Genomic DNA, 10,979 nt, shown 5'->3' on the forward strand with positions numbered 1-10,979 from the left:
TGCAATTCAATTTGAAAACTTTTTTCCAGCGAAAAATGTGGAAACATTTTCTCTTTGTTATTTTTCATATCAATGAAAACTGTATTAGGACACTAGATACATGTGGAATTTTCAAGGGTGCTTCAAAAAAAATCTTTGGATATTAACATTTTCTTAAGAAATTTTAAGAAAAAAATCAGTTATTTTTTTTCCTTTAAAGTCAGTATTCTTTTTGAACAGTTTACTTGCCTAGGATTCTTGGCTAACTATAATACTGACTTTGAATAAACAAATTTTGATGTGTGTGTGTGCGTGTGTGTGTTTGAGATAGGGACTTTCTATACAGCCCAGGCTAGCATTGAACTCATGACCCTCCCGTCTCTTTCTCCCGAATGCTGAGTTGCAGGTGTGTGCCACAATGCCCATCTAAATATGCCTTTTAATAGGGCTGCTGCTAGTGACAATAGATCTTTGAGGAGTGTTTGCTGTGTGTAGACCAGCTTCTTAGCTTTGGTGGCAATGACATTTGGAACTGGAAAGTCTTTATTGTAGGGAGTAGCCCTGTGCATAGTAATACTGAAAGATTACCTCATTTAGCTTTCATGAAACATGAAATGAGGATTATCTTTAGCGCTCTTTTCTATCTAGGACCCAATCTTAAGGAGTGTAAGCAACCCGTTCCATGCAGTTCGGCTAGGGTACTGAGGAGCTACATTTGGACGAGTGCTAGCTCCTCATGTAGGAAACTAGTAAATGCAATGATTAGAAAGTCCACACCATGGAGAGCACATTGGAAGTTGCATAGAAAGCACAGCACATACTTTCCATAAGGTGCAGCAGTGCCATTCCTCCGTACTTACCCTAGAGAGATGAAACTTATGTTCCCACAAAAACTTGAACGTGAATGTTCAGAACACCTTTATTTGAGGTAGCCAAAAGCTGAAGACAAACCATATATTTTCTAATGGGTCAATGACCAAATAAATAATTGCTACTTCAATATAATCATGTACCATTTTGTAAAAGAATGAATTAAACTAGTAATGTATGCAACAATTCAGATGAATGTGAAACACATAATTCTGTGTGAAAGAGAGAAGCCAGTTTCAAAAAAATATATACTGTACGGTTCTGTTTATTTGACATTCTTTAAAAGCAAATGATAGTGATGGAGTACAGATCAATGGCTGCTGGGGGCTAAGGATGGGTGATGACTATGACTGTGACTATGAATAGATAGTATGAAGGAGTTTGGGGAAATGATGGAATTGTTCTGTACATTGATTATGGTATTGGTTATAAAACTCTAGATGTGCTAAAATTCAAAGGACTCTACACCAAAGGAACAGTATGATAATTTTAAAAGATTAAAAAAAACCCTAGAGGAGTGCATCTCATGGAATTTCAGAAGGTAGGGGACAGGCTGCCTTTCAGACTCGGACACTTCCCAGGGCACCATTTTGCTCCTGTTCATGGTGCCATCTTGTCCCTGACTGTGTGATTTTGCACCTTGTCCAAAATCTATGTTACCTTCTTCCTGTCTGACTTTGTGTCTAAATCTCACATGTCAGGGAGTGATGGGGATTGTTGGTTTATTATAGGTAGGATGTTGAAAACATAAAACTAATATAATTTTAAAAGTCTGGCAATCAAACTTCACTAATCAAAGCTAGCATCCTTTTTCATCAGGATCCCTTTACTAACACTTGAATAAGTGTATTTACTTTTTCATCTCTCTCAATTTTTGCTTTCATCTTCAACTTTATGTTTCCACTTAATCTCTTATTTTTCTGATCTCCCTCTCTCCCTTCAAGATTTTTCTGCCTTTGAAAGGAGCCAGCCTTCTCTTTGCTTTCCTATCCATTTGGATAATAAACCCCAAGACTTGAAAGAGGAGAGCTGACATTTTTTTGCTATTGGTAATTCAGAAGTCTATGTCTGCTAACATCTTTGCAAGTTCTTTCTTGGAATTTCATTTTAAAAGCCTACTGTGCAGCCTGGCCTTTTAAAGGAGTGGAAGAGCAGAATGCAGAAGTGCTGACATATAGATGCTGTGAATTTCCTTATCTTCTGGGCAGTGCACATTGGCAAGCAGACATCTAGCATTTTAAGTTAACTTTTATGGGAAATGGAAATTGCTCCTGTCTTTGGTAGCTACTGAAACATGCAGCTAATCTTTAATATCATTTCAAGTGACTTTCTTAACTCTAGCAGGATGTGTCCAAGCATTTTGGTTTTTTTCTTACTTCTGTAGCTGTCTTAGTTTGTGGACGCATAGATTTATGCTATTCTATCATTGGGGCTGGCAAACTATCACCAATGGGCCAAACTTGGCTCATTGTATGTTTTTTTGAGTATAGTGTTATTGGGACTCAGTCATATCTTTTTATTTACATATTGTCTATTGCTGCTTTTGTGCTCTAATAGCAGAGTAAAATATTTGCTGTGGAGCCCTTTGCAGAAGACGTTTCCTGAGCCCTGATCCATAGTATTACTTCAACTTTGGTTCAATATGGCCTAAATGATGTACCTGAATTGTTAGATAAAAGAAGATTTAAACATTTTCATACCTCATCTGTTCTGAGAGAGGTCTTTTCTTTTATTATAGATGTAATTTTCTTTTAAACAAGTTCTACTTTTTGGTACCCTGTATTTTATTTGCAATCACATCATTTGCAGCTATTTCTATACAGAAGTGAGGAAAAGCACAAATGGATGTAATCTTAATATGGTCTCATGACATATCTTGAGCTGGAGATGTAGCTGGGGATGTAGTGGTAAAACACCTGTCAGGCATGCACAAGGCCCTAGATTCTACCCCCAGTGTCACCACAAAACAAAAGAACGCAAAAGCTGAAAAACCATGCCTTCACTGTCTTTGAGCTGTCTGCAAATTGGCAAGAGAACCTTATGTGTCACGTGGACTACTTTCACTTTATAACACTTCGTAATCTGACTCACATCTGGTGCAACTTTTCATTTTTTTGTGGTTAGTCAAAAGTTGGATATTAGGAAGAAGGAGGATCCAAAAAGCTAGTGACATGAGTGATTTGTAAATCAGGTAATCTTTCTTCAGTACCTAAGACTAGAAACCATAGATACTTGCACATTTATATTTTTGTTCTTGCATTTGAAATATCTTTTTCAATATTCTTCTAAAAGGCAAGTAGGAGCAGCATTATTTATTTGCATTAAATTTTTTTTATCAATTTTTTGTCTCCATGGTATCCAGAGCTACAAAGATATAAATGTTTGATTCATCAGCTTGTTAACAAATGCCAGTCATTTCTCTGTAACTGTTGCCAGTCAATGTAGTTTAGAAAAAGAAACAAAGATCATCCTTGACTTTATTTTCTGATGTCCTTAGAGTCCTGATAGAATGTGACCTTATCACTTCTAAGGGACAAATGTGAGTCACTTTCAAGCCAATGTGAAAAGCTGATATGGAGGCATGGATCATTCTGATATTTCAAATGAACTCAGAGCAATGGGGTTTCTTATGGCCCTTTGCCCTTTCCTTTCATTCCTTCTTGGTCCAAAAATAAAAGATAAAACTTGTTGATTCATTTAGATTTAAAGCACATTGAATATACATAGTCTAGACTTTTGGCATGAGAGAAAGTGTTCATCTTTATAACCACAGTTAGGAGAGACTAGGAAAACAATACAACCTAGCAATTATGTCATACACTTCTCCACATGTATAATCTCAGTTAATACAACTCCATGTGTGTGATAGCTACACTTTAGAATAGAGATAATTGACTCAGAAAAGATAATTTGTGCAGTAAACTCACAAGGATTTGATTATGGGAAATCCTTATGTGAAAGGCAACTGGGAAAGAGCCAGAGAAGATCAGTAGATGGTTCTAACCACAGTGAAATCTGACCTGGAATGAAGGAGAAAGAAGATTGGATGGACGCATCCTAGGCAGCTGTGAACTCTCGGGAAAGTTCAGCCATTGGAAGTCCAGTGGCCAAAATGTATGGGTGACAAAATCCATGTCTCACACAATGGGTCTTTGTTAGTGTTGCTACTGAGTTTATCACTGGTGGGGAGCAGCTTATGGGAGGTGTCACCTCTGTACAAATACAATGATGGATTTTAGAGCTGAAGCCTTTGGTCCATTATGGTCTCTGCAGTGGGACTCTGGCCAGGCTCATCTTCATGCAGCCCTGTAATGATAAAGTGCTTGGTTTTTCCTGGAGACAAAACAGAGCCAGAATGGGCCATTAAGTGTTGACACAACATGACCGGATTTCAGCTTCAGAAGCATCAGTCTGCAGCTGTTTGGAGGAGAGTGGAAGGAGAATAGTCTAGAGGTCATGGAAGTCAACAGAATTGCTATTACAAGTATGTGGTGAAGGATGCAAAGGGCTGAGGTGAGTGATTTTAGAAATATATTCAAGGAAAAGTTGCATGGCTTGTGATGCATCACAGGAGAGCAGGGGATGAAGAGAGAGTGAACAATGGCAACATCTCTGAGTGACAAGGCAGGGGACTGACGATAGCAGCAGGGATGTCTTCAGGGAGAAGCACTGGAGAAATGGCTTATTTGATTTTGTGGAGATGATATGGGAAGTTGCTCTAGATGCAGACACTCAGCAAGATGCTAAAATATTGCTTGGAATTTAGAGGAGAACACAGGGTAGAAATAAAGATCTGGGAAGGAAGAACAAACATAGTGATGACTAGAGCCCATGCAAGACAGCAAACCCAGGGCCAGGACTCCTAGAGAGCTGTAACCTCCCAGAGCAAGCAGATGATAAGTCAACAAGAAGTTGCGTGAAGTTGCATTTTGGATTTGAATCGGAAGAAAGTGATCCAGTAAAAGTTGAATGAAGAGAATAAAAACTAGGGATGTGGAGGGGTGCAAGCAATGCATTGGATTTAGCAACTAGAAGGTCAAAAATCCCCTAACAAATGCACTAAATAGTATGGAGCATCTATTTTGTATGCTATTGTTTGAATATATGTGTTTCTCAGAAATTCAAATTCAGACTTTGAATCCCAAGGTGATGATATTAAGCGGTGGGGCCTTTAGGAAGTGGTTAGATCATGACGGATCTATCTCATGAAGGTTTAGTGATTTTATCAAAGGGACTGAGGGAAATAGCTAGTCCCTTTTTCGCCTTTTCCCCTCTTCCACCATCTGAGGACTCAGAAAGAAGGTGCCATCTTGGAAGCAGAGCGCTGCCCTACCAGACACCAAACCCTTGATCCTGGCCTTTCAGCCTTCAGAATAGCAAGAAATAAATGTCCATTACTTACAAATTATCTGTGTGAGATATTTGGGTATAGGAGCAGGAATAGACACAAAGACAATGTGCAAAAATAAAACTGGGGTGGATAACAACTAGAATGTTTTATTTTTCTTGTTAGTTTTCAAAGATCTTTTCATTTCCATTTATTTATTTATTTTATCTCCCCATAACTGGTATCAAATATTTTCCATTTGATAAATGAAAAAAGAGAGACACAGAGTAATTCCACTGTGGTCAGAGAGTGCAGAACCATGGGGCTTAGCCTCCAGGCCTGGTGCTCCAGTGTACAAGGAGGACCATGGTCAAATACCATGCACCCATTACTGGCTTGCTTACGCCCCTTCAGCACCAGCACAGTACAGGTCCTATTCAAAGTTACAAGCAGATTTTCAAATCTGGTCTTTGTTTTTGCTTTCCTGTAACAATTACTTTAAAAGGAACTAATTATGCACCATTGCCAGAGGGTTAACTTTGCTGTATACAGCAAAGAACATTCCATGGAATTATTTCCTTCCACTCTAATCGTCCACAAGTGAAGTGAGTCACTGAACTTTGAGAAGATAGCTATTAATCTGTGTCTTTTATGAATGGAAAAACCCACAGTGGAAAATTTCAAAATGTGCTGTTTGTATCTTCCCAGTCAGGAAAACCCTGTGGTAGCTTAGATGATTGTTCCCTGTTTTTGCAAACCCATGGGATAATTGTGCATTTTTACTAGTCATTTGCACACACCTTTGCCTGATTCCTGAGTGCTCTTGCATTTTCTTGGGCACATCAGGGCATCTGTTTATCTGCTGTGCTCATGTGATCAGCAAGTTCACTGGTCTCTTTGAGAAATTTAGCACAGGGTGCAGTTTGGGTTTTCAAATTTATTCCCCATGTCTGACGCATGCAGTTATTTCATCTCATTATCATTACGGTCAAGTGAAGGGTTAGTAAGAGATTCTCAGCCTACTTGTGTTGGATCTGGAATCCAAAATGGTTGGAAAGAAAAACAAATTTAGTAACAGAAATCAAACATGCTACTGGACACTTCACTTTGAAATACATGATGTAAGAATATCAGATTTCTACAGATATGTTCTGTCTTGTAGAGGAGTCCTGGTTACAGACAGATAGTGTCCCGGTCTGTGTTGTATATGAACACTCTCTCAGGAAAACCCATGGGGTGTGACTGGACCAGAAGAGACCACTTCCAAAGGAGTAACTTTCTAAGATAGTTATTGTCACCTGTAGAAGTAACATCAATTCCTTTGACTTATTTATTTTTGGTTTTTCTTCCCCAGTGAGTAGCCAATTCTTTTTTGTTATTCCATATCTCCTTTGGTCCCAGAAAAACAGCTGATAAAAGGAATGCAAAGACTGCATGCATGTGGAGAAGGTAATAATGCTCAATGGAATATACATCATTTCTACCTGTGGAAGCCCCAGCTGATGCTGCTGGGAGAGGAAGATCCATTTCTGTGTAAAGAACTTAGATCCTGCCAGGAAAGGTAAACAGATCACATTTCTTAGTGGCAGTAATTAGGATGCAATACTTTGCCTGTTAGAGGCCAGGAAAGAAATGAGTTTAGAATCACAAAGAGTCGTTCTCTGCTATGAAGTGGAACTGGCGAAATAAGATTTGAATGCAAAAAAAAAAAAAAAAAAAACTTGGCAAAGGAGAAGATGATAGACATCATTAGCAGGACCTGCGAAGAGTCCTGGAATTTGGCACATCAGAGAAGGCTGCATGGAGGAAGTGGCTTTAGAGATGAGGTTAGGGAAGAGTACACTCTAAAAATTGTGCTTTCTAGGCTCAGGGAGAAGCACGTAGACCTTTGCACCAAGACTCAAAGTACAAATTCAGTAGCAGAGACAAACACTTAGGGAAGAAATGAAAGGCAGTGAGAGGAAACAGAGCTAGGGAGACCCCAACTTTACAACATGATGTAGTGGAGGGAGCCTTTAACAAAGAAAGAACACTCAGGGCTAGGGTGTCACTCAAGTGGTAAAGTGCCTGCCTAGCAAGCATGATGCCCTGAATTCAAGCCCTAGTACCACCAAAACAAAGTAAAAATAAAAAATTTTAAAATAAAGTTAGTTAACCACAGTAAAGGAAAAAAGAAAATAAACAAACAAATAGCAAAGTGAAACACTCAGGCATGACTGGTCTACAGCTTCCCAGCCTGGTAACTTGGACTGATCCCAGAAACACAGCTACCAAGTTCTCTACCAAAGTGGTAACATAATTATTTAAGGTTAGTATTACTGACAAGATTAGCACATTGACAAAGAACCGAGAAGACTAACTGACCATGTTTAGGACTCATTGCTGTCAAACCCACTCTGGGAATTTTTAATGCAATTCTTAGCTGGCCTAGGACTTGCTTTTCCCCAGCTGATGAAGAGATATGTACTTGGCAAATTAATTGTGTCAGCACAGCTCAGCCTCCCAAGCATCCTAAACTAGGGTGGCACAGCTAATATTTGCAGAGGACCTTACGTGGATTCCAAAGGATTTTGTCTAGTCGTGAAGCAGGTTTCTGGACAGGGCATCTCATCCAATGTTTTTGCTATGGTTGAGGTCAGAATTCCCTGGACTGATTGCATTCAGATGAGAGCAGCTGGTGTTGATGAGCCTCTGACCAGAAAGTCACATGTCAGATCTTAGGGAAAAACCATAAATGTACGTCATGTTTCCAAATGCCTCACAGACGGTAGAGGCCTGCTCTTTGGAGCAGCTGTTACTTGTACATGGGTTTGTCTATGACACATGGTGCCCATGTACACGGATGCAATTGTGCCAATTCATGCAGGTGGACTGCTATGCTCTGAATTGTAAATGCCTCCCAAAAGCCTATGTGACAAAAGCTTGGTGGTCGGGGGGTGATGGCAACTGTAAGAGGTGGGTCCTAGGGGAAGAACTTCAGGTAATTGGTAGTATGCCCTTGAAGGGAGGAGCAGGGCTCTGGATGCTTGCTGGTCATGAAGTGAGTGTTTCTCGCCACCACACAGTCCTTCTGTAATGTGCAACCTCACCATGGGCCCAAAGCAATGGAGCCTGACATTCATGAGCCAGCACCTCCAAAACTGTAAGCAGAAATCAACCTTTTCTCTTTGTAAGTTGATTATGTGAAGTATTTTATTATAGTACACATAGAATATGGTTCATTTTCTGTGCTCAGAAGAGATTCTAAACCACACTTTCAGTTCCCTAGGTTGTACCTTTTTTTCTTTTTGGTGTAGTTCTGAGAATTGAACCGAGGACCTCATGCATGCTACACAAGAACTTTACCACTGAGCTACCTGCCCAGACCAAGTTACGTCCTTTTCTTTATCTTTTTCTTTTTGTCCAATGATTGCTCCCAAAGGTTGGCTACCAGCCTTGTCAGACCCAGCTCCTCCCTGTCACCATTTGTGTCCTGTAATAAACACAGAATGCTACCTGGATGCAATCATCCATCAAAGGACGCCCTGGGTATTGCTGCATCCTGCCAACACACTTCCCTCACCACACACACACACACACACACACACACCATGTGACCAGAGGGGCAAATGTCACTAATATTTGGGACTCATTACCATCTATGTAAATTAGCCAATGACTAATTACTGGGATAATTGAAAGGGTTGGCATTTCTAAGGACATGGATGGGGAAAAGAGTTCTGTGTATTCTGCTCCAGGACCCTGGCTCTATTTGCTGAATGAAGTTGAGCAACTCAAATTGTACTTGGTAAAACACAGTTCTGTATTTTCTTTTGGGTACAGGGTCTTGCTATGTAGCCCAGACTGGCTTGGAACTTGCTATGGTAGCCCAGGCTGGCCTTGAACTTTGGATCCACCTGTCTCAGCTTAATAGTTCTGGGATTACAGGTGTGTACCACCACACCCATCTCAATTCTATCATTTTTAACCTAAAGAAATCAAAGGAGAATTGCAATGAGAGAAAATGTTAATCAGTGGTGCATTAATGTTTTCAATATTTTCTTATCATGCAGTCCTTTAATCTCCTTTGTCTGCTGATATTGTCTTTATTTCCTTGCCCTTTTCCCCTTTAAATTAAAAACATATTAAAAAATCAAAAGTAATTTCTTTTAACCTCTACCACTACCATGGAGGGCTTAGAATTTTTACCCCCATTTCAACACAAATTGGCACTCCTACGAGTTCTTTGGTAAATCACTGCAAGTATACTAGAGAAAAATATCAATTACAGTTTATCGTAATCATCTCTTCTTTTACTTGAGACATTCAGACTCTATATCACAATGCCTTTACACCTTGCCTCCCACCTGTCAGAAAAATTAAATAACATTAACATGTTTAGATCCACAGGAGAAGAAATAGCTGCCTGGAATCGATTGCCCTCTTCTTCCTTTCCTACTCTGCACATCTTTTCAGGGGCGGGTTATGAAGGACTCTCCATGCCTCACGCCTCCCCAGTGCCTTTTAAAGGGATGGCCTGAGTTACTTTGCGCAGACCTTGAAGGGGAAAGCTTTCTTCTGGGGAAGTTTTCTTCCAGAACTCCTTTCGGTCACTGTCTCTTGCTCTCGCACTGCAGATGACATGAGCGGGGATTTCGCACCCTGGAGGCTGTGTCCTCCCAAGCGCCGTGGAGGAGGCTGATGAACACCTGCATAGCGTGATCGGCTCAAACCTCGCTGCGATCACATCGCATGGCTTACTTCTCCCCCCTGACTTTCTGTGTTGAGCAACTATGAGAAAAGTTTCCGCACTGCTCATAGCTCAAATTTGCTTCTCCTGCAATCATGCATTCAAATTTCCTGTGAGAGGAAGCAGACCTTTTCTTCAATGCTGGTAAAGTTTATAATTTGTTCCAGAGCCAGGTAAGATGCAAAAAGCCTGAGACCTTTATTTTAAGTTGGCCTTCTCTCTGGATTTGTGCCACACACTAGGAAAGCAAAGGGGACAAATGCCATTAGCACCAAACCTCTGGCAGCGTACATGATAGCAGGATCCCTCCCACTTAGCACAGCGCGGAGGGGGCTGAAGTCGGCAGGTCTTATTGGTGCCATGTGTACAAACTTTGTGCCTTTACTCACACAAAAAAATTTCAGTAAATCAAATGTTTACTATAAAACATACTATGGAGCGATGACGTCTCAAAAGTGTAGTTTCGTACTTAAATGATAAATGTTCTCGAATAACAAGGCTATTCAGAATGAAGAAAAGCCAGTACACCACTCAACAAATATTTATTGGGGGTTAATTATGTGCTAAATCTGGGTTCAAGCTCAACCAACTGGTAAAATAATGGGGGTGCTAGTCCTTAAAAGATTTGTGTTTCAGTATGAGAGACAATGAAACTACAAAACCAGGTGTAGTGGTGAATGTCTGTCATCCCAGCACGGGAAAGGTAGAGTACAGGAGGATGGAGAGTTTAAGGCCAGCCTGGCCTCCAAAGTGAGAGACCCTGACAAAAATAAAATTATAATACAATGCCCTATGGGTTGAGCTAGATGTTCTAAGTTCATATACAAGGGCTGAGGGATGGAGGGGAGGAAAGTTAATCAGTTAACAACTGCAGGCCAAACCAATGAAAGACCTTCCTGAATATATGCTGAGACCTTGACTTAATAACCCAGGCAGTGAACTGCCAGGTGAGTCCCCCCACCCTCACTTCCAGCTCACCTGAACTTTTTATACACTTAACCCAACCAATCCAGAGGCGACAAGTCTTATGGCTTGTCCTTCTACCCCCAACTTTCCCTGCTTCACATCACCCCA

The sequence above is a fragment of the Castor canadensis genome, chromosome X, assembly GCF_047511655.1.
Source record: "Castor canadensis chromosome X, mCasCan1.hap1v2, whole genome shotgun sequence".
NCBI lineage: Eukaryota > Metazoa > Chordata > Mammalia > Rodentia > Castoridae > Castor > Castor canadensis.